Here is a 24,810-nt window from a genome sequence, read left to right on the forward strand (position 1 = left end):
ACTAAATGATTCCCTACTTGATAATGCTGCAAACAAAATACGTATCCAAAAAGCCATAACAACATATTTTGAGATAAATAATAATGCGGAAACATCACCGCTAATAATTTGGGAGGCACATAAGTCGGTGATTAGAGGAGAATTTATATCAATAGCATCCTATTTGAATAAAATGAAAGGCAAGGAGATTGACTCTCTTTACGAAGAGATAAAACACTTAGAATCCCAACATAAGAAAACCTTACTGCCACAAACCCTATTAGAACTCACAACCAGGAGGCAAAGATTAAAAGACATTTTAAGGGAGCAATCAGCTAAGTTCTTTGCCTCTTGGAAAAATCGTATATTTGTACATGGTGATAAGGCCTCAAAACTAACTATGTCACTAATAAAAAAAAGACAGGCCCGCACATTCATTCATCTTATTAAAACAAAATCAGGTTTAAAGACCCAGAATTACTCTGAGATAGAGAAAGAATTCTTGTCCTACTATAAATCACTATATCAATTACACCCGGAAGAAGGAGAAAAAGAGAAAAACCAAAAGAAACAAGATATCCAATCCTACTTAAAACATTTAAAACTCCCGACCCTATCTAAACCTCAACAAGTACAATTAGCAAAGCCATTCACACTTGCGGAACTCCGGTCGGCCCTGTCGAGGTGTCCTAAAGGGAAAGCACCAGGCCCAGACGGCTTCTCGTCTCAATATTACAGCACCTATTCTGAGATCTTGCTTCCCCACTTACTCAACATGTGTAATGGTCTTCGGGAGGGGGGGTGGCACCGAGGCAGCTGCTTGAAGCCAGAATCTCACTGATCTACAAAGAAGGGAAAGATCCGGAACAATGTGGCAGTTATAGACCCATATCATTGCTAAATTCGGATCTGAAGATATATGCGAGAATGATGGCAGACAGGGTTGCGGTGGTGCTCCCTCAATTAATCTCCCTGAACCAATCTGGATTCGTCAAAGGTAGAGAGGGGAAAGACAATACTTACAAAATCTTACATTTAATGCAATTTGCTAAACTAAAAAAGCTACCAATCGCACTGATGGGTATTGATGCCGAGAAGGCATTTGATAGGGTCGACTGGGTTTTCCTGCAAGAAACACTATCACAATTTGGCTTTCCCCCATCGGCAATATCTGCCATCATGGGAATGTACTCATGCCCCTCAGCTAGAATTAAACTTAATGGATCATTGACAGACTCGTTCCAGATCCACAACGGCACGAGGCAGGGCTGCCCCTTATCCCCGTTATTATTTGTATTATCAATTGAACCACTCTTACAAGCCATCCAACAATGTAATGAAATAACAGGCCTACAGATACAAGGAGCCCACTATAAATCTGCGGCGTTTGCGGATGACCTCTTGTTGGTAATCTCTAGACCACTGAGGAGTATCCCAGCCATACTAGCTATCCTGGAAAGGTTTAGCGAGTTATCAAACTTCAAAATAAATGAAACAAAATCCGAATTCTTAAATTTAGGTCTGCCGATACATGTAGTAAATAAGCTTAAACTAACATATTCATTTCCTTGGCAACCGAAAAGCCTTAAATACTTGGGTATACAGTTGTGCGCGTCAGACAAAGATTTATTTGAACTAAATTTCAATCAACTACTGAGAAACACAACCGGAACCCTTCATTCTTGGAAGGATACACATCTATCATGGATAGGCAGAAAAAACATTCTAAAAAGCATAATCCTGCCAAAGTTTCTTTATGTATTTAACATGCTTCCAATCCAAATCCCCTCATCCTTCCTCTCTAAAGTGCATTCCCTCTTTTTTAGTTATATCTGGCGGAAAAGTAAACCGCGGATTAATTCAAAAACCCTAACATTACCAAAAGAGATGGGAGGAATGAGCGCTCCGGACATAATAAAATACTATCATGCAGCACACATTTCAAGAACAATTAACTGGATCAGAAACACTGAAAGCAAACAATGGCTAAATATAGAAGAAGAAATGTCACCTCTCCCTTTGCGATCTATACTACTCGGGCAAAATAATGACCTTGCCCCAACAAAAATAAAAAACATCCACACCTTAGCCACAATTAAAGTATGGGAAAAATATCGCCATAATTTGGCTCCACCTTTATCCCCCCTGACAAAAATCGCAGACTTGTTGGATTCTCTCCCAAAACAAGCTACACAAATTCCATTAGAGCACATACTGGAAGACGGCGTCCCTATACCATTGGAAGATTTACACAAAATCCCAGGTCTTTCTGGCCTAACTTTCCTGCAACACAAAAAACTCTCTCATATAACAAATCAATATAACCGACAAGCCGATCTCGACAGACCATTAACCGCCTACGAAAGTCTATGTGCAGGACTGAGACCTCCTACCAAAGTTCTGTCAACTATATATCAAACTTTAATTAAAATAGACATAACATTGAAGCGCGCCTACCTGGCCAGATGGGAAAAGGACTTGGGTTGCACCTTTACTAACTCACAAATTAAACACATTTATAGGAACTCACACGGTCATTCAAAATGTGTAAGAATCCAAGAAAATTCTTTTAAACTAGTCACTAGATGGTATATCACGCCCAAGCTGATCCAAAGGTGGCATCGTGCTGCGTCCGATATCTGCTGGAGATGTGGCATTGAAGAAGGCAACTACTTGCACATATGGTGGTCCTGCCCGTCTTTAGCCCCCCTATGGAAAGAGGTTAACTCTATGATATATAAACTACTAAATAAGCGCTCTACCTGTAAACCCGAAAATATTTTCCTGCACGTTCCAATTTGGACAAATGACAGAGCAGCTGACAAATTAGCTCAATTCATCATAGCAGCTGGGAAATCCTTGATACCATTGCACTGGAACACCAAGACAATACCCACAACCACCCAACTACATCTTAAAATAGAACAACTATATCATATCGAGGAACTGGCTGCCAGAGTCAATCATAATTTAGTAAACTTCAACCATGTTTGGAAACCTTGGACCCTCTATAGGACACAACAAGCTTTCCTCTCAAAGATAGCAGAAACAACACCTTAAGCCATTACATTAACATCCCAGGTGCCAACCCTCTTCCCCCCCCCTCATTCCTACTCTTCTAACCCTAACTTGCATTCCCTTTCTTCTTTTAACCCTTCTTATCTTCGAATGTACAAGTTGACTTCTCTTCTTACAAGATTTTTCGGTTAAATTTAAACCAAGAATAGAGTATACTTGATTAGACAAAATGACACTATATATGTTTGAATGTATATTTATACCTGACAAATAGCACTTAAAGAATTTGTAACAAGCGATATTCTTGTATTATACTCTATATTCTAAAGTTGTTTTATGTTTTCGTTAACTCACTGAAAATGATTGTATAAACATGTTTTCAATAAAAAGAACATTGAAAGAAAGAAAACCATATGGACTAAATGTGGATTTTAAAACTAATCAGGTTTTGTAGGAGTTGGTAAATTTTCTCTGTTTCATATATATGTGGGAAAATTGTTTTATTTATGTATTTTTTTCAGATGTCCCAATCTATGAAGGGAAAGATATATCTTGCATGGATAATGAAGTTTATTTTTTCTATTATAACTTTTTCTTGCTTTATTACTCTGCTGTTATCTCAATAAATATATGAATGGCACTCACTTGTCTGTATATTTTCCTATAGTAATATTTTGGAAGCTCATTACGGTTTTCCTAATTAAGGATATATGGGAATTATGAGGTATCCCTTTCTCTGCAATTCAGTCCTGATTTATGATACCTACATAGTTGGGAAAGTTTATTAAATCAATGATGGGCTTTTGTTAAAATCGTCATAAAAATCTGATATGACTAAGACATGTAAGGGTGCGTTCTAATATACAACCTTTAGCGCTTATTTTAGCCCAAGAAATGTATACTATGGTCTTTAATAGTTTGACACTGAAAAGACCTTTATGTGGCTAGCGCTGTTTCAAATATAAAGGTTTGTGATAGAAATGCAGAGTTGTTCATGTTCTTTCATGGAATTAAGATTGTGTCCTTTTCCAAAATGGCGTTGATATCTTCAGATCACTAGTGCGCAGGCGCTGACCATAATAATATATGTGAGAGGTCAGACGCCACAGACATGCGCAGTGATTCTAGGAAGACACCAAGAAGTAAAGTTATCCCCTTATCTAAAATGGCGCTGATGTCTTCAGAGCACTATTGCGCAGGCGCTGACCAGAATGCTATGGGCCAGTTGCTGTAGACATGCGCAGTGACTCCAGGAAAACGCCGAGAATTGCATACAAGCGGTCATATGCCTGTAAGTGTGCTTTCTATCTAATTATGTATTAGATTGGGACATCTGTGTAAGTTCAATTGCCTATTACTATATATGTGTGATATTTATAGTGCACTGTATATGATGGTTATCATTTCTATGATGTATTGGTAGACATATGCACATGGACACTAATGCGCTTTACTAAAATATGGAATCTATCAGCACTAATGTTAAAAATATGAATATTGTTTAAATGATGTTTAATAGAGAACATTTGTATTAGCTATATAAACCCACTTCATTTGTATATTCACTGCTTGAAAAAGGATTGGAAATCCGAAACGTTGCCACGCCGTCCAGGCATTAAAGCCCACTTTTTTCTATTTTTTGTGTGCTGTTTTCCTTTTTTTCTTATATTATCGGAACCACTTGGATACTGGTTTGGAAAGCTTTGCACCGCAAGTTTGGTAATATGATGCTGTTCTAATTTTTTTCTTTATACTATGTTCTGTGGAAACTTGCATCGGACTATTTTTTCTACCATCTTTACTTGTTCATTACTTTTTTGGATTTATTTTTTATATATTTTTTGCTTAGTATATTTTCCAGTGTGGGCTATGGAAAAAGCTATGCCTGAGTCGGTGGTTTTCACATATACTAATGAAGATGGGGAAAGGATACTGGAGGGAGTGGAAAGCAATGCCACTTTCTTGAGTACACCATCGCTATATGACCTGAAAGTGAAATATGAAAACATCATAAGGAAATTCACTACAGCCCAACTACATTTGGTAACTCTTATTGAGTACTATAGAGTTAAAAAAATCCCTAGAGGACTTCGCTCTAACATCCGTCCTAATCTCATGCTTAATGATGCGTCTTTTTGTGCCAAGTTTGGCATGATCTCAAACAAATATGGCTTGGACATAATCCTCCTAAACATTGAGTATCTACAACAGGAGACAAAAAGATTGAAAGGTGATATATCCCTGGTGGAAATAGAACTCAAAGGTCTTATGAGAGAGGAGGAATGGAATAATTTTAAAGAAACCATCAATACTAAAATCGATAAATTGCGTCTTGAACTAGAGGATGTAAAACGCAGAAAATGGAACCGAGATATGGACGATTATAAAGATGGGAACATTTATAATTGGCAAAGAGACAATGCAGGCAATTGGAGGAAAAAAGGTTACTGGACATTGAAAAATGGACCTCACTGTTATAATAACGAAAATTTGTTACCTAATGTTGATTTTTTAGGACTGGACCCCATGAAAGAAAAAATGAAAACGGCAGGAAAAGGGGAGGAAAAAAGCATTGGAGACAACAAAAAAGAGAAAAAAGGGAAAAGCAAGTCACCTTTAGAAAAACAGATGGCGACCAGAAGCAAAGAACAGACCTAATTGTGAACATCTCAAGTAAGACCCTTACTGAAAACCAAACATCAGTTTTAAATAAGGGGTTATCTTTTTGGGTTAAGTACACATGTGGACTGGTTTGAACTTAATATGGACTTGCAGCGATTCTTTAGGTCTATCAAATTAAAGGAGTGGTTTTGGAACAAGCCAAATATAGAGAAACCTCTTAGTTGCAGTTTAAATTTACAACAACTAAATTTAAAGAAAAATAGTCATTTTATTCCACCAGATAACTCACCTGCCATTGAAGCCTTTATTTTAGCTGTCAATCATGATGTAGAAAAGTTGAAAAAAGAATGTACTAATCAATTTTCACACCCTAATATGACAGTGGGTGAAATGGAGGCTCTGTATGAACTGGCACATGATGATGAAATAATCATAAAAAATGCAGATAAAGGTGGCGCAGTCGTCATCATGAACAAAAAAGATTATATTGATGAAATAAATAGACAGTTGGCCGACCCGGAGGTGTACGAGAGACTTACTCATGACCCAAAATTTGACATTGCAAGGGACATTAAATCCATTTTGGAAGATGCCCTGAATAGGCAAATCATTGACCAAGATATGTTTGATTTTTTGACAGTGAAATTTCCCATCACTCCTGTGATGTACATACTTCCAAAGATACATAAGTCTCTCGTACATCCTCCGGGCAGGCCTATTGTTTCAGGCTGCGATTCTATTTTTTCCCATATTGGGATCTTTTTGGATAAGGTTTTAAATCCAATAGCCAGTCATACAGAATCTTTTGTGAGAGATACTACAGATTTTCTTGAGAAGATTGGCGGAATTGAAATAACAGGTGAAATAATACTGGCGTCATTCGACGTAATATCTTTGTATACGTCGATTGAAAACAATAAAGGTTTGGAAGCAATTAATAAAAAGCTGCAAAACACTCAATATTCTGAGAATACTAAAACGTTTATTCTACAACTGCTTGAACTAATATTAACCAAAAACTATTTTTTATTTGGAGACGTTTATTATTTTCAATTACGAGGAGTGGCCATGGGCGCTAATATGGCGCCAGCTTATGCGAACATCGTCATGAGCACCCTCGAAGAAGAATACGTTTATGTATCTCCCCACTTCAGCTATGTAGCTGCGTGGTGGAGATACATAGACGATATTTTTTTGATTTGGACGGGTCCTGAAGATAAACTGATCGAGTTCCATAATTATTTGAATGCAGTTGACGACACAATCAAATTCACCTTGGTACATTCAAATACAAACATTCAATTTTTGGATGTAAATGTGAGAATTGAGAATAATAGGTTGGTGACTCAACTGTATTCAAAGATGACAGACAAAAATGACCTACTTCTCTTTAATAGTCAACATCCGAAAAAAACAAAGGAATCGATCCCCCTTAGCCAGTTAATTAGAGTTAAAAGAATTGAAAGTAGGGAAGACTCTTTAGAGAAATCCATGGAAAACACTCTAAAAAAATTCTCAGATAGAGGTTATCCTAAAAATCTCTTAAAAATACAGAAAAGTAAGGTGGATTTATTAAAAAGGGACGATCTCCTTCAGAAAAAGCCCCACAAAAAAGAATTGAACCGTATACCTTTCGTGACGTCCTTCTGTGTAGAGAGTAGCAAGATTTCAAAAGTTATATGTAAACACTGGGGAATGTTATCTAAATGTCTACCATATGTGACAGAATTTTCCAAGCCTCCAATATTCTCCTACAAACGTAACCGCACTATTGGTTCCACTATAGTCAAATCTGACATTGGACCCTTTAGAAGGTCCAGTCAAACAACTATATCTGGCCAGGAGAGAAAGGGATGTTTCCCTTGTCTGTCATGCGTCAACTGCTCTTTGATGCTTAAGGGATCAAGTTTCTCTCATCCCAGTACTGGAGAGATATTCAAAATACAGCATTTCTTGACTTGCAATTCCGAATTTGTTGTGTATTTATTACAGTGCCCTTGTTCCTTATGGTATGTCGGTGAAACAACTTGTGACTTTAAGACTCGGATTAACCAGCACCAACATACCATAAGGAAGGGTCGTATGGATCTGCCTGTCTCCAAGCATTTTGTAGAGAAATCGCATACAGAAAAACAATTACGATTTCGTATCATAGATATGATTCCTATTCAGAGAAGAGGAGGAGATCGAGTGCGACTACTTAAAAGAAGGGAACTAGAATGGATTGTGAAACTCAATACATTAAAACCATATGGACTAAATGTGGATTTTAAAACTAATCAGGTTTTGTAGGAGTTGGTAAATTTTCTCTGTTTCATATATATGTGGGAAAATTGTTTTATTTATGTATTTTTTTCAGATGTCCCAATCTATGAAGGGAAAGATATATCTTGCATGGATAATGAAGTTTATTTTTTCTATTATAACTTTTTCTTGGTTTATTACTCTGCTGTTATCTCAATAAATATATGAATGGCACTCACTTGTCAGTATATTTTCCTATAGTAATATTTTGGAAGCTCATTACGGTTTTCCTAATTAAGGATATATGGGAATTATGAGGTATCCCTTTCTCTGCAATTCAGTCCTGATTTATGATACCCACATAGTTGGGAAAGTTTATTAAATCAATGATGGGCTTTTGTTAAAATCGTCATAAAAATCTGATATGACTAAGACATGTGAGGGTGCGTTCTAATATACAACCTTTAGCGCTTATTTTAGCCCAAGAAATGTATACTATGGTCTTTAATAGTTTGACACTGAAAAGACCTTTATGTGGCTAGCGCTGTTTCAAATATAAAGGTTTGTGGTAGAAATGCAGAGTTGTTCATGTTCTTTCATGGAATTAAGATTGTGTCCTTTTCCAAAATGGCGTTGATATCTTCAGATCACTAGTGCACAGGCGCTGACCATAATAATATATGTGAGAGGTCAGACGCCACAGACATGCGCAGTGATTCTAGGAAGACACCAAGAAGTAAAGTTATCCCCTTATCTAAAATGGCGCTGATGTCTTCAGAGCACTATTGCGCAGGCGCTGACCAGAATGCTATGGGCCAGTTGCTGTAGACATGCGCAGTGACTCCAGGAAGACGCCGAGAATTGCATACAAGCGGCGATATGCCTGTAAGTGTGCTTTCTATCTAATTATGTATTAGATTGGGACATCTGTGTAAGTTCAATTGCCTATTACTATATATGTGTGATATTTATAGTGCACTGTATATGATGGTTATCATTTCTATGATGTATTGGTAGACATATGCACATGGACACTAATGCGCTTTACTAAAATATGGAATCTATCAGCACTAATGTTAAAAATATGAATATTGTTTAAATGATGTTTAATAGAGAACATTTGTATTAGCTATATAAACCCACTTCATTTGTATATTCACTGCTTGAAAAAGGATTGGAAATCCGAAACGTTGCCACGCCGTCCAGGCATTAAAGCCCACTTTTTTCTATTTTTTGTGTGCTGTTTTCCTTTTTTTCTTATATATATATATATATATATATATATATATATATATATATATATATATATATATATATATGTATATATATATATATATATTGCAGGCAAGAAAAAAGAAGGCACTCACCATTTCGTGCTGTGCTTGCGCTTCTACGGGTCAGCATGCTGACCCATAGAAGCGCAAGCACAGCGCAAAACGGCCGTCGTTTGCTCCTGCTCGCATGAGCTCCTTTCCTCACTCCCCCGGCCATGAAGTCTTTATATGAAGATTGAATAAAGATTGCCAACTTTTAGATCGGTGAGTGCCTTCTTTTTTCTTGCCTGTACTATTGGAATTGTCTGCTTCATTCTGAAGAGCACCCGATCTGAGCATATGTGGCTGGCAGTGTAATGACTGTTGATTAACACAAGGCTCCAGGAGTGGAGCGGCCTTGACTTTGTTCAGACAGTGCCGTTTTTTATCTTTTTGGTCGATATATATATATATATATGTATATATATATATATATATTCACAGACAGGGTGAAAGGTGAGCAAAAGAATGACAGCTAACACAACCAGTGTGGATGAACAATGGAAGAACTACACTGGTGAGAAGCACATACTGTATGTCCTTAAGCAGCGCCTGCAATGTATAACGCAATAAGGTGATCAGTGCAGTAATCAGAGTGCTAGGAGGACCATGTAAAAAAAAAAGTAAATAGGCATAAAAGCCAAGCAAAAAATCCTCTGTGTATCTGAATCACAAGTTATCGTAAGTATTAATGAATCGCAGGCAAAGCAATGAAAAATCTACATCAGTAGTAGCTATAAGCTCATACCTTGGGACATGAGGATAAGGAGATGCAGGCATGCTGACAGGACAGAAAGGAGCCTCGATGCTTGTTTCACTGCCTTTGCTGCATCAAGAGGCGTGGTCAATTAAAATGGGCTGGGAATATTTATGCCAGACTGAAAGGGACCCTCAATGAATCGGTGCACAAGCCAATCATGATTTGTCCACTCAGTCGGCAGGGCGGGCCGCCGTGCACCATGGATGATGCATCATCCCTAACCATCTCCATGGCAGCGTGTCCAGCCAGCGACGCCGCCGAAGCGGCACAGTACATGCGTCTGAGGAAATTCTATGAAGAATAGATGTCAGCCATCATGAAATAGCTGTCGCGCTGATACATGTGCAAGTCGGCCAGGACATAATGGAATATGGTGTAAGTAGTAGATTAACTACCTGTCATTGCTACCCGTCTCTACAGTAGCACGCTCGGCTGACTGTGCCGCTGAAATAACAGCGCATGCGTAGAGCGTGTCAGCACAGGGGGAGTTTTGATGGAGGATTAGGTAAGAGCGTGTCAGCACAAAGGAAGATTAGATAAGGGTACACACCCCCTATAAAATGATAGCTGCCGTACGATTATAGAAATGAATCAGCGAAAATACAAAAAAGGGCATACCAAAGATGAAAATCTAGTTATAACTATGGCAGACGTGGAGTCCGGGTGAAAGGAGGAATACACGCAGGATTTACAAAATCCAGTCAGACACAGAAGTGTATCTATAACAATGGGGAAAAGGACAGTATGCAGACTTCTCGTGGACATTAAATCCAAATAAAAACATATTCAAGAAATGTATATGTCCAATGTCCAATAAGAAAATAATGTTATCACATCCAACTGGAGCATTTTGACACCCAGATATAACAGCATTTTAATACAATAATACTAGTGGGCAGGGACGGTACATCTCGCTGATGGCACACTGTGTTAACATAGTGGAAGCCGGGACCCAGCCAGACCTTGGAATGGAACACATCTTCCTGACGCCAAGGATTGTGGGCCCTAGGTCAATCAGGGTTGCCCCACAGTCTACAGTTCCTGCACCTCATCTTCTTTCTCCTCCTCCTCCTCTTCAGCCTCCATCTCCAAAATGACAACCGCAGTCACAAGCTGGAAACACTGCAGCACTGCCTTAGCTGAGCAGCAACAGGCTGTGTTGAAGCTAATATGCTTAGGTGACAAACCGCACAATGCTGAAGAGTTGTGGACAGCTCTGAAAGAGCAGGAGCAAGATCTGTGGCTGACACCTCTGAACCTACAGTAAGGCATGGTCATGTGTGACAATGGTTGGACCCTGGTGGTGGCTCTGAGGCAAGGCAAGCTCACACTCATACCATGCCTGGCCCATGTGCTTAGCCTAGTGGTTCAGCAGTTTCTCAAAACCTACCAGGAGTTGCTGGATCTGCTTGTCAAAGTACACCGCCTGTGTGCCCATTTTAGAAAGCCAGCTACAGCTTCTGCCACCCTTGCCGTGCTTCAGCAGCGTTTGCAGCTTCCGGCTCAAAGACTGGTGTGTGATGTCCCCACACATTGGAACTCTATACTGCAGATGTTGTGATGTTTGTGAGCATAAGAGGGCAGTTGTTGACAACCAGCATCAACAAGGCCGTTGGTATTTAGTTCAAACTCCACACATAAAAAGGAGTGGATATAGATGTCAGACATACAGTATGTATCAGCCTCCAAAATTTTGAGAACTCCACCAAGATTGTGAGCGGTGATGACACCCTCATTAGCGTCACCATCCCACTTCACTGTGTTCTAAAATGCTGTCTGCTCCCAATCAAAGAGGATACATTGCAGATGGAGCACGATGAGATGGAGCAAGGAACCATACAGGGAGATTACACACATCCCAGCGTCATCTCATCCCAACATGGATTGGGTGACCATGAGGAAGAGGAGGAGGAAGAACAGGAGCTAGTTTCATGCGCTATACACAGTACTACCAGGGCTGGCATCAGCACCCGGCGTCCCCAGGGCCCTGGCGAGACAGGGGGGCCCATTCAAGGCTGGTGTTAAGGGCAGGCAGCTGTCAGTGCCTAGGATCACCGCTCCACCAGGGGCCCTCAGCTAGCGGCACATCACGGAGCTGACTCGGCAGGGGAGGGGGTGCGGCTGGAGGCTGTCTCATTTTTCTCACCTACTCCTGGCGGCTGGCGCGGTCCCTGCAGGTCCCCGGCTCCCCAGCTTCCTCCTGTACTGAGCGGTCACATGGTACCGCTCATTACAGTAATGAATATGCGGCTCCACCTCCCATAAGGGTGGAGCTGCATATTCATTACTGTAATGAGCGGTAACGGTGACCGCTCAAGTACCCAAATTAGTAAGTAGGCTAAATGCAGTTCAAAATTGGTAACAGTAGTAAACAGGTGGCACTGGTTTGATCAGTGTAGGAGAACATCAAGGAGCGGCAGACACCGTTGGTAGGGCCAACAAAACAAGTAGGCCAAATGCAGTGTTATATTAAAAACAATTTAACGAGAGCCTGAAGATAGAAGCTAGGGAAAGGCAACCTGGAGAACACCTTGGAGCGGAAGACACCGTTTGTAGAACCCAGACCCAACTTGTAGGCCTAATGTAGTGTTGTTTCAACAACTATTTAACGAGAGCCTGAAGATTGAAGCTCAGGAAAGGCAACCAGGAGAACACCTTGGAGCGGCATACACTGGTAGTAGGCCCCAACCCAACTAGTAGCCCCACTGCAGTTGTTCGATTAAAAAACTATTTAACAAGAGCCTGAAGATTGAAGCTCAGGAAAGGCAACCTGGAGAACACCTTGGAGCGGCAGACACCATTAGTAGGCCCCAACCCAACTAGCAGCCCCACTGCAGTTGTTCGATTAAAAAACTATTTAACGAGAGCCTGAAGATGGAAACTCAGGAAAGGCAACCTGGAGAACACCTTGGAGCGGCAGACACCGTTAGTAGGCCCCAACCAAACTAGTAGCCCCACTGCAGTTGTTCGATTAAAAAACTATTTAACAAGAGCCTGAAGATTGAAGCTCAGGAAAGGCAGCCTGGAGAACACCTTGGAGCTGCATACACCGTTAGTAGGCCCCAACCCAACTAGTAGGCCAAATGCAGTTGTTCCATTTAACAACTATTTAACAAGAGCCTGAAGATTGAAGCTCAGGAAAGGCAAACTGGAGAACACCTTGGAGCGGCAGACACTGGTAGTAGGCCCCAACCCAACTAGTAGCCCCACTGCAGTTGTTCCATTAAAAAACTATTTAACAAGAGCCTGAAGATTGAAGCTCAGGAAAGGCAACCAGGAGAACACCTAGGAGTGGAAGAATCAGTTTGTAGACCACAACGAAACTTGTGGCCCCAATGCAGTTTTATAATTCTGACAGGCTGAAAACCAGCCTTTTTTTTTTTTTTAGAGGAGAACAGCTGTATTAAGTGGCACAGACAGACACTGCTAGTAGGCCTTACACCACAAAGTTGGCTCACTGCAGGTTGAAAAAAAGGTACATGGGTACACGGTCGGCATTGGTGTGCTCAGCGGAGGACAAATGGAAGGATGGACCGCAGACAGACTTAGTAGGCCTACAATAAAGAAAGTAGGCTCTATGCACTTTTAAATAGGTTCCAGGGGTACACAGGCAGCATTGGTGTGGTCAGCGGAGGACTATTGGAAGGAGGGACCGCAGACAGATTTAGTAGTCCTAAAGGCAGCATTGGTTTGTTCAGCGGAGGACGATTGGAAGGAGTGTCTGACACAGTTAGTACTCCCCAAAAATAAATAGATGTTTATGTCTCTCAAAACAACTAAACCAAAAAAACAAAAGGGTGGCATACTTAGGTACAGGGGTGGGTTCCTCTGCTGAGTTTCAGACATAGTAATTTGGCACCGCTAAGTATTTACTGGTGTCAATATAGGACACTGACCCTGACTATTTTAACTAGCATCATACATGTCAACAAATTGGTATTATCAGTGCCAGGCATTGAAGGATGTCAGCGCATAGACTAAACATTGGTGGAGCTGTGAGAGATAATTTTGCAAGTGGTAGGGCACTGTTTGAGCTGGGGGGGGAAACTCTCTTGTGGCCGGCGGTACAGGCCCAGGGCCCTTCATGTTACAACGGTGTGTCTGACGTTGGTTGCGCGCCACCACCGCTAGAGACACTTTATTGTACTATGAGGGACCCAGTGGCAGTGCCGTCGGCCAAAAGCGGGCACACCCACCTCTTTAGACAAACAGCACTCTCACGGGTGCTTGCGCCAAGTGGCAAGACCACGGCCCCGTGGGGGGAGTTAGCGCATTTAGGGAGGTGTAAACAGCTGCTGCAGATTAAGAGATTGGAACAGTCAGTAAAACCAGTCCACAAGCAAGACCTTTTTAAAGGAAAGCTAGGTGTCAGCCGGGAAAGGTGGGGCAAAATAATTCGAAATCCATGAGTGGTTCATTTTAATGAAGGTTAGATCATCAACATTTTGGGTAGCCAGACGAGTCCTTTTTTCGGTCAATATTGAACCAGCAGCACTGAATACTCTTTCTGATAGCACACTAGCTGCTGAGCAAGCAAGCTCCTGCAATGCATATTCTGCCAATTCAGGCCAGGTGTCTATTTTGGATGCCCAGTAATCAAATGGGAATGACGGTTGAGGGAGAGCATTGATAAGGGATGAAAAATAGTTAGTAACCATACTGGACAAATGTTGTCTCCTGTCACTTTGAATTGATGCTGCAGTACCTGTCCTGTCTGCGGTCATTGCGAAATCACTCCACAACCTGGTCAGAAAACCCCTCTGTCCAACGCCACTTCTGATTTGTGCACCTCTAACACCTCTGCCCTGTTGCCCCCTGCAGATCGTGTGAGAACCATCACCGGCGCTGTGTGCTGGGAATGCCTGAATCAAACGGTCTACAAGAGTTGCTTGTTTGGTTGCTAATATTTGTTCGAGGTTCTCATGTGGCATGATATTTTGCAATTTGTCTTTATAGCGAGGATCAAGGAGGCAGGCCAACCAGTATTCGTCATCGGTCATCATTTTAATAATGCGTGGGTCCCTTTTGAGGATACTTAAGGCATAATCCGCCATGTGGGCCAAACTTCCAGTTGTCAAATCTGCGGTTGTGCTGGGTTGAGGGGCAGTTTCAGGCAAATCTACGTCACTTGTCTCCCTCAAAAAACCTGAACCCGGCCTTGCAACGCCACCAGTTTCTATTGGCCCCGGAGAAGCTTCCTCATTCAAAAAATACTCATCCCCATCATCCTCCTCGTCCTCCTCCTCTTCGCCCGCTACCTCGTCCTGTAGATTGCCCTGACCAGACAATGGCTGACTGTCATCAAGGCTTTCCTCTTCCTCGGCTGCAGACGCCTGCTCCTTTATGTGCATCAAACCTTGCATCACCAGACGCATTAGGGGGATGCCCATGCTTATTATGGTGTTGTCTGCACTAACCAGCCGTGTGCTTTCCTCAAAACACTGAAGGACTTGACACAGGTCTTGTACCTTCGACCACTGCACACCTGACAACTCCATGTCTGCCATCCAACTGCCTGCCCGTGTATGTGTATCCTCCCACAAATACATAACAGCACAGTCTCTGAAGCATGTGCAGTGTGGAGTTCCACCTTGTTGCAACGTCGATGATTAGGCGATGCTGGGGAAGGTTCAAAGACTGCTGATGGTTCTGCATACGGCTGGAGTGTACGGGCGAACGGCAGATATGCGTGCAAAGTCTGCGCACTTTGAGGAGCAGTTCGGGTAACCCCGGATCATTTTTCAAGAAGCAATGCACCACCAGATTTAAGGTGTGAGCCAGGCAAGGAATGTGTTTCAGTTGGGAAAGGGCTATGGCAGCCATAAAATTCCTTCCGTTATCACTCACTACCTTGCCTGCCTCAAGATCTACAGTGCCCAGCCATGACTGAGTTTCTTACTGCAAGAACTCGGACAGAACTTCCGCGGTGTGTCTGTTGTCGCCCAAACACTTCATTGCCAATACAGCCTGCTGACGCTTGCCACTGGCTGTCCCATAATGGGACACCTCGTGTGCAACAGTGGCAGCTGCGGATGGAGTGCTCGTGCGACTGCGGACTGTGGACGAGCTCTCGCTTCTGCAGGAGGACGAGGAGGAGGAGGAGGTTGGGCGAACGCCTACAGCCAACTGTTTCCTAGACCGTGGGCTAGGCAGAACTGTCCCAATATTGCTGTCCCCTGTGGACCCTGCATCCACCACATTAACCCAGTGTGCCGTTTTGGACACGTAATGTCCCTGGCCATGCCTACTGGTCCATGCATCTGTTGTCATGTGCACCTTTGTACTCACACATTGCCTGAGTGCATGGACGATGCGGTCTTTTACATGCTGGTGGAGGGCTGGGATGGCTTTTCTCGAAAAGAAGTGTCGACTGGGTAGCTCATAGCGTGGTTCAGCGTAGTCCATCAGGGCTTTGAAAGCTTCGCTTTCAACTAACCGGTAGGGCATCATCTCTAATGAGATTAGTCTAGCAATGTGGGCGTTCAAACCCTGTGTACGCGGATGCGAGGATGAGTACTTCCTTTTCCTAACGAGAGTCTCATGTAGGGTGAGCTGGACTGGAGAGCTGCAGATCGTGGAACAAGCAGGGGTGCCGGTGGACATGGCAGACTGAGAGAGGGTTGGAGATGGTATTCTTGCTGGTGCCCTACATGCAGTGTTTCCTACTACGAAACTGGTGATTCCCTGACTGCTTTGGCCTGGCGACGAAATCTGCACATTTACTGCAGGTGGTGCGGGAAATGGTGGGCTTACAGTGAGGGAAGGGGTGTAGCGTTGCTGACTAGCTTCATTGGCCGAGGGTGCTACAACCTGAAGGGACGTTTGGTAGTGAGTCCAGGCTTGCAAATGCATGATGGTTAAATGCCTACGCATGCAACTTGTATTTAGACTTTTAAGATTCTGACCTCTGCTTAAGGTAGTTGAACATTTTTGACAGATGACTTTGCGCTGATCATTTGGATGTTGTTTAAAAAAATGCCAGACTGCACTCTTTCTACTATCGGATACCTTTTCAGGCATTGCAGACTGAGCTTCTTTAACCGGATGTCCACACTGTCCTACAACTGGTTTTGGTTTTGCCACGCGTTTTTGGCCAGATACGGGCCTGGCAGATGGAACCTGTTGCGATGTTGATGCCTGCTGCGGCTCCTCCTCTGCTTCAGAGCTGCTGCCGCCTGCACCCTGTTCCCCCAATGGCTGCCAATCGGGGTCAACAACTGGGTCATCTATGACCTCCTCTTCTATCTCGTGTACAACTTCATCTGTGTCACCGTGTAAGCCGGTGGTATAGCGTTCGTGACGGGGCACCATAGTCTCATCAGGGTCTGATTCTGGATCAGTACACTGCGAGGGCAATGTTCTGGTCTGAGTCAAAGGAACAGCATAGCAATCTGGCTGTGGCTGTGCATCTGTGCACTCCATGTCCGATTCAACTTGTAATGGGCATGGCCTGTTAACTGTTTCACTTTCTAACCCAGGAACGGTATGTGTTAAGAGATCTATGGAGTAACCCGTTGTGTCGCCTGATGCATCCTTCTCTGTTGTTCTTGGTGAAGAAGACAAGGAAGCGACTTGTCCCTGACCGTGAACATCCACTAACGACGCGCTGCTTTTACATTTAGCAGTTTCAGAAGAGGAGGCGAAAGAGCTAGAGGCTGAGTCAGCAAGGAAAGCCAAAACTTGTTCTTGCTGCTCCGGCTTTAAAAGCGGTTTTCCTACTCCCAGAAAAGGGAGCGTTCGAGGCCTTGTGTAGCCAGACGACGAACCTGGCTCAACAACTCGAGACTTAGGTGCTATATTGCTTTTCCCACGACCACCTGATGCTCCACCACCACTACCATCATTACCAGCTGGCAATGACCGCCCACGGCCACGACCTCTTCCACCAGACTTCCTCATTGTTTGAAAAACGTTACCAAACTAACGGTATTTGTTACTGTAAAACCAGTTACAAGGTGAACTCAAACTTCCGTTGGATTTCTATATCCCTTTATAGGTGGGTGAGACTGCAGGGAAAATCAGGCCCAATGTATAACAGTACACAGCTTCAGTGGCAGACAGATATGCCACTAACAGGACTGATGCTGATGCAGACACTAACAATTAAAATCTCCCCCTTTTTATTTTTTCTGGGAGAATATTGAAGAAATGTGGCCCACTCTTATACAGTATATGTTCTGTGGCACAAAATTAGAGACAGATGCCACACACAGCACTGGCACTGAGGCAGAATTGCCAATCTTAATCTCCCACTATTTGTCTTTTTTTCCAGGGAGAATTTAAAAGAAATCTGGCCCAGTGTTACACACTAGGTTTTCTGTGGCACAAAATTAGAGACAGGTGGCACACACTGGACTGGCACCGAAGCAGAAATGCCAATCTTAATCTCCCACTATTTTTTTTTCAGGGAGAACTTAAAAGAAATCTGGCCCAGTATTACACACTAGGTTTAATGTGGCACAAAATTAGAGACAGGTGGCACACACAGGAATGGCACCGAAGCAGTAATGCCAATCTTAATCTCCCACTATTTTTTTTTTCCGGGAGAATTTGAAAGAAATCTGGCCCAGTGTTACACACTAGGTTTAATGTGGCACAAAATTAGAGACAGGTGGCACACACAGGACTGGCACCGAAGCAGAAATGCCAATCTTAATCTTCCACTATTTTTTTTTTCAGGGAGAATTTAAAAGAAATCTGGCCCAGTGTTACACACTAGGTTTAATGTGGCACAAAATTAGAGACAGGTGGCACACACAGGACTGGCACCGAAGCAGAAATGCCAATCTTAGTCTCCCACTATTTTTTTTTCCGGGAGAATTTGAAAGAAATCTGGCCCAGTGTTACACACTAGGTTTAATGTGGCACAAAATTAGAGACAGGTGACACACACAGGACTGGCACCGAAGCAGAAATGCCAATCTTAATCTCCCACAATTTTTTTTTCCCGGCAGAATTTAAAAGAAATCTGGCACAGTGTTACACACTAGGTTTAATGTGGCACAAAATTAGAGACAGGTGGCACACACAGGACTGGCACCGAAGCAGAAATGCCAATCTTAATCTCCCACTATTTTTTTTTTCAGGGAGAATTTTAAAAAAGTCTGGCCCAGTATTACACACTAGGGTTTCTGTGGCACAAAATTAGAGACAGGTGGCACACACAGGACTGGCACCGAAGCAGAAATGCCAATCTTAATCTCCCACTATTTTTTTTTTCCTGGGAGAATTTAAAAAAAATCTGGCCCAGTATTACACACTAGGGTTTCTGTGGCACAAAATTAGAAACAGATGCCACACACAGCACTGGCACCGAAGCAGAAATGCCAATCTTAATCTCCCACTAATTTTTTTTTATTTATGTGAGAATTGGCAAGAAATCAGGCCCACTATTAGACTGTATGTTTTCTGTGCCAGAAAATGAGACACAGATGCCACACACAGGACTGCCACTGATGCAGATTTGTCAATTTTAATCTGCACACTTTATTTTTTTTTCTTTAGGGAGACTAGCGAATAAATCTGGGCCACTGTATTAGAGTATATTTTCTGTGGCAGAAAGTGGCTTGAAGAGATATAACGAAAAAAAAAAAAAGGGACTGTCCTACAATTACTATCTCCCTGCAGTAATCTCAGCAAAGTATGGCAGGCAGCAACAACAAGGAGTGGACTGCTGCACAAAAAAGTCAAAAGTGTGGACAAACAAACAAGATAGCTGTGCAGAAAGGAAGGATCAACAGGATTTGTGCTTTGAAAAAAAGCAGTTGGTTTGCACAGCGGCGTACAAACAGCAATGCAGCTATCAGGGAGCCTTCTAGGGCAGCCCAATGAGCTACAGCGCTGAGGAAAAAAAATTTAGCCTCCACTGTCCCTGCAAACAAAAGGTGGTGTTGGACAGTGGAAATCGCTACAGCACAAGCGGTTTGGGGGTTAATGTACCCTGCCTAACGCTATCCTTGCTTCTGACGAAGCGGCAGCAAGCCAATCACTGTAATGCCCTTCTCTAAGATGGTGGGGACTGAGACCTATGTCATCACACTGCCCACACTCTGCGTCCACCTTCATTGGCTGAGAAATGGCGCTTTTCGCGTCATTGAAACGCGACTTTGGCGCGAAAGTCGCGTACCGCATGGCCGACCCCACACAGGGATCGGGTCGGGTTTCATGAAACCCGACTGCCAAAAGTCGGCGACTTATGAAAATGAACGATCCGTTTCGCTCAACCCTAATCAGTCGTTCTCTTGGTGAGGACACGGAAGTCTTGGTTGTTAGCATTCAGGCATGCATGGCTGAGTTTATGTTATGCTGCCTTTCCAGTGACTCTCACATTCTCAAAATTTTTTGTGACAGTCATTACTGGTTCGTGACACTTCTAGACCAACGTCACAAGGAGAACTTTCTGTCTCTTATTGCCGAGGTGGACAGGTCTACTAAAATGGGGCAGTACTAAAAGGCCTTTGTTGCGGATTTATTAAAAAAAATTCCCATCTGAAAACGCTGGCGGCAGAGGTCACAGTTTGTTGGACAACAAGGAGTACAAGCGAGAGAGACACAACTCTAATCCAGCAGAGTCAGGGGAACACTGTCAAAGTTCTGGGAGAGTTTTCTCAGACCCTCTTATCCTACAGGCCTTGAGGTGCGGGGTACTCTCACAAGTATTGCAAAGTTTGGGAAGATGCTGAGGGAGTACTTTGCTGACTGTTACACCCGGTCCTGTACCTTTGTGGGATCCACGCCGGAACTCCCACTCTGTGCCTCCCACGTCGTCCTGCTGCAGCCTCTGCTTCCCTTCTTCCCCCTGCTTCATGACACTGCGGCCAGCAGGTTCCTGGGTAGAGTATTTAGGTCGCGCATGTGCACTCCTGGTCTCTTAAAGAGACTGCGCGCATTTTTCAAAAGTATTTCTGACCAATGACGTGTTAGTGATTACTATTTCTAGCCCCTCCACCATAGGGAGGGTGCCAGAGCAACAAGTATCTTCTGTTGCTAACTTCCTGTTTCCGCTAGTGCATGCTTAAGCTACTGAAGTGTACTGTCAGTGTTCCGCTTACACTGTTTGTCGGCACAGACTGTCAGCTACCTGTTACCCGGCTATCCTGTATACTGTGCCAGCTCCAACCTGTACACCTGGAACCCACCGGTCAGCTCCATGACATCTGATCTCCCTGCTAGTCCGTCTGTCCCGCTGGGACAGCTGCCACAAGGCCAGGGTCTAATTGGAGGTAGCACCCGTGTTCCCCAGGCATTCCATTCTGACCCTGTTTGAGGGGACTCACCACGGGTGCCTGGGCTCACGTAGTCACGCCCCCTTTAGAGCCCTGAGGACCGTGGTCACGAGGTTCCACAGAAATATCAATAAAAAACAAATGTGAACTTCTCCACCTGTGTCCCTGCTTCCATTCGTTACAGATTATTCCAGCCATGGAACCCGCTGGATCCCAGGTACCTCCGGCCGTGGAGCTATGTCAAGAGTTTACCCGTCTGAGGGATCAACAGGACAAGATCACGACCTATCTGCGCAACTTGTTTACTCGCATGGATTCCCCTGATATCTTTGACTGCACCCATCTCTGCTACCGGCATTCATTAACTAGTGCATGCTGTACTTTGAACTCCTGGGGCATATGTTGCTTCTGATTGGGCCAAGGTGGGCTTTATTATGTCTCACCTTGCTGGAGAGGCCCTCAGCTGGTTGAATCCACTGTGAGAGAGAAGGGATCCTCTGGTTACTAATTTCCAGTCTTTTCTTTAAGCATTCTGCAGGACCTTTGACGAACCTGGTCATGCCACGTCGACAGTTTCGGCTCTTCTTCGGCTACGCCAGGAGGTTCTTTCAGTGGCTCAGTATGCTGTTTGGTTCGTTATCCTTTCGTCTGAGTTGTCCTGGAACAACAAGGCCTTGGTGGCCGCCTTCTGGGAAGGTCTTTTGGGAAGAGTAAAGGATGAGCTGGTGGGACGGGACATGCCTAGAACTCTGGATGACCTGATTTCCCTGGAGCAGTCCGAATAGACCTACGGTTTCAGGAACGCTATAAGGAAATCAAATGTGATAAGATGAACTACCGCCTGGTTTCTACTTCACCAAAACCTGCGGCCTCCCTGACTTCGTCCCCCTCTCCCGAGGCTATCGAAGTGGATTAAGTAAGCTTGGCCAACCTCTGCCAGGAGACTCGTCACCTGGAGGGGAGCTGTTTCTACTGTGGCAGTTCTGAGCATCAGATCCGCTCCTGCCAAAAGAAGTTGGGAAACTCCAGTGCCTAGGGTCTGTAGGAGAGGCTACCCTAGATAAGGAACATCGCTCTCCATCACTGCAAATTACGGTCTCTGTGTCCTTTGGCACAGTAACATTTTCAGAACTCTGTCACCTGGACTCTGGAGCAGGCGGTCGTGCACCGATACCAGATACCAGTCCAGCATCTTCCAGATCTGTTGCAGGCGACATCTGTGGATGGCAAACCCCTGACCGAGCCGGTCTGGTTCCAGACTGTGCCAGTGGAACTTTGGGTAGGTCTAACGCATTTGGAAAGAATCCGCCTTTATGTTTTGCCTGGTTTGTCTCACCCCTTGCTTTTAGGTCTACCCTGTCTCTGGATGCATGAACCAGTCTTTAATTGGAAGATGAGAGAGGTTCTGCACTGGGGGGACTCCTGCTCAGACCGGTGTATCATCCCTGTACAACCTGTTTCACCTCCAGTCCAGCCAACTGCCCTGCCAGATCTACCTTCCTCTTACTGGGCCTTCGCTGATGTCTTTGGGAAAAAGGAAGAAGAGAGAGACTACCTCCGCACAGGTTGTATGACTGTCCGATTGATCTGCTCCCCGGAACTTATCCTCCTCGAGGGCGAATTTTTCCTTTTTCTCAAACAGAGACCCAGTCCATTTCTGATTACATTCAGGAGAACCTGGCCAGAGGATTTATGCAGAAGTCATCTTCGCCGGCAGGGGCAGGATTCTTCTTCGTGTAGAAAAAAGATGGATCTCTACAACCCTGTATCGATTACAGGGGGCTGAACCAGATCATTGTAAAGAACAGGTACCCGTTACCTCTTATTTCAGAACTGTTTGATCGTCTCAGAGGGGCCAAGATCTTCACCAAACTGGATCTCAGAGGGGCCTACAACCTGATTCATATACTGTATGTAAAAGAGACGAGTGGAAAACTGCTTTTAACACCCGGGATGGACACTACGAATACCTGGTAATGCCGTTTGGCCTAAGTAATGCACCCGCAGTTTTCCAGGAATTCGTTAACGACATTTTCAGAGATCTGCTCTATTCTTGTGTTGTTGTTTACCTGGACAATATCCTGATTTTCTCTACAGATTTAGCCTCACACCAGAGGCAAGTACATCAGGTGTTACAAAGACTCAGGGAGTACAGACTTTGTGCCAAATTTGAAAAATGCCTCTTTGAACAGTCCTCTCTGCCTTTCCTCGTCCACGGGATTAAAGATGGGTCCAGAGAAGGTGTCTGCTGTCCTCAAGTGGTCTTGCCCATCCAGGCTGAAAGCCATACATTGGTTCTTGTGGTTCGCCAACTACTATCGTCTATTCATCCGACACTTTTCCACCCGAGTGGCACCTATCTCGGCTTTGACCCGGAAAGTCGCAAACGCCAAGGATTGGACTCCAAAGGCAGAGAAAGCTTTTGTTTCTCTAAAACAGGCCTTCTCTTCTGCACCTGTTCTCCATTGACCAGACTCAAATAATCAATTCTTGCTTGAGGTAGACGCTTCCTCCACAGGTGGGAGGCTGGCAGCGACGTCAGCGCGCTCGGACGTCATTCGCCGGCGACTCCATGCTGAAATGCCTGTGATGGACGTCGGCGCTGGAGCCCGGCCAGGTAAGGAGAAAGGTTTTTTTTTAATTTTTTTACTGAATGCAGCAAGCCTGGGGCATGATAAAGATAAGAGGGCAGGATGGGAGACACAGGGGCTTGATGGAGACACGGGGGCAGGAATGTGAGACACGGGGCAGGAATTAAAACACAGGGGGCAGGAATGTGAGACACGGGGCAGGAATTAAAACACAGGGGGCAGGAATTAAAACACAGGGGGCCGGAATGTGAGACACGGGGCAGGAATGCAAACACGGGCAGAATGTGTGACACAGGGGGTAGAATGTGTGACAAGGGGGCAGGATGGAGACAAATGGGGCAGGATGGAGACATGGGGCAGGATGGAGACATGGGATAGGATGGAGACATGGGGCAGGATGGAGACACGGGGCAGGATGGAGACAAATGGGGCAGGATGGAGACAAATGGGGTAGGATGGAGACACGGGGCAGGATGCAAACACGGGGCAGGATGGAGACAAATGGGGCAGGATGGAGACAAATGGGGCAGGATGGAGACATGGGGCAGGATGGAGACACGGGGCAGGATGGAGACAAAAGGGGCAGGATGGAGACAAATGGGGCAGGATGGAGACAAATGGGGCAGGATGGAGACACGGGGCAGGATGGAGACAAATGGGGCAGGATGGAGACAAATGGGGCAGGATGGAGACATATGGGGCAGGATGGAGACAGATGGAGACAGATGGGGCAGGATGGAGACATGGGGCAGGAATATAGGGCAGGATGGAGACAAATGGGGCAGGAATATGGGGCAGGATGGAGACAGATGGGGCAGGGATATGGGGCAGGATGGAGACATGGGGCAGGATGGAGACACGGGGCAGGATGGAGACACGGGGCAGGATGGAGACAAATGGGGCAGTATGGAGACAAATGGGGAAGGATGGAGACATATGGGGCAGGATGGAGACATATGGGGCAGGATGGAGACAGATGGGGCAGGATGGAGACATGGGGCAGGATGGAGACATGGGGCAGGAATATAGGGCAGGATGGAGACAAATGGGGCAGGATG

General features: G+C 44.2%; 1 long non-coding RNA gene across 1 annotated transcript in view; it reads left to right on the forward strand.

The window, feature by feature from the left end:
* Positions 1-5,482: 5,482 nt before the first annotated feature.
* Positions 5,483-24,810, forward strand: part of LOC138637584 (uncharacterized) — a 40,335-nt gene continuing 21,007 nt past the window's right edge. Inside the window, exon 1 of the long non-coding RNA XR_011312411.1 lies at positions 5,483-5,670. This is a non-coding gene — a long non-coding RNA (uncharacterized lncRNA). The remainder of the gene's footprint in view (positions 5,671-24,810) is intronic.

This window comes from Ranitomeya imitator, chromosome 1 (genome assembly GCF_032444005.1).
Source record: "Ranitomeya imitator isolate aRanImi1 chromosome 1, aRanImi1.pri, whole genome shotgun sequence".
Classification (NCBI taxonomy): Eukaryota; Metazoa; Chordata; class Amphibia; order Anura; family Dendrobatidae; genus Ranitomeya; species Ranitomeya imitator.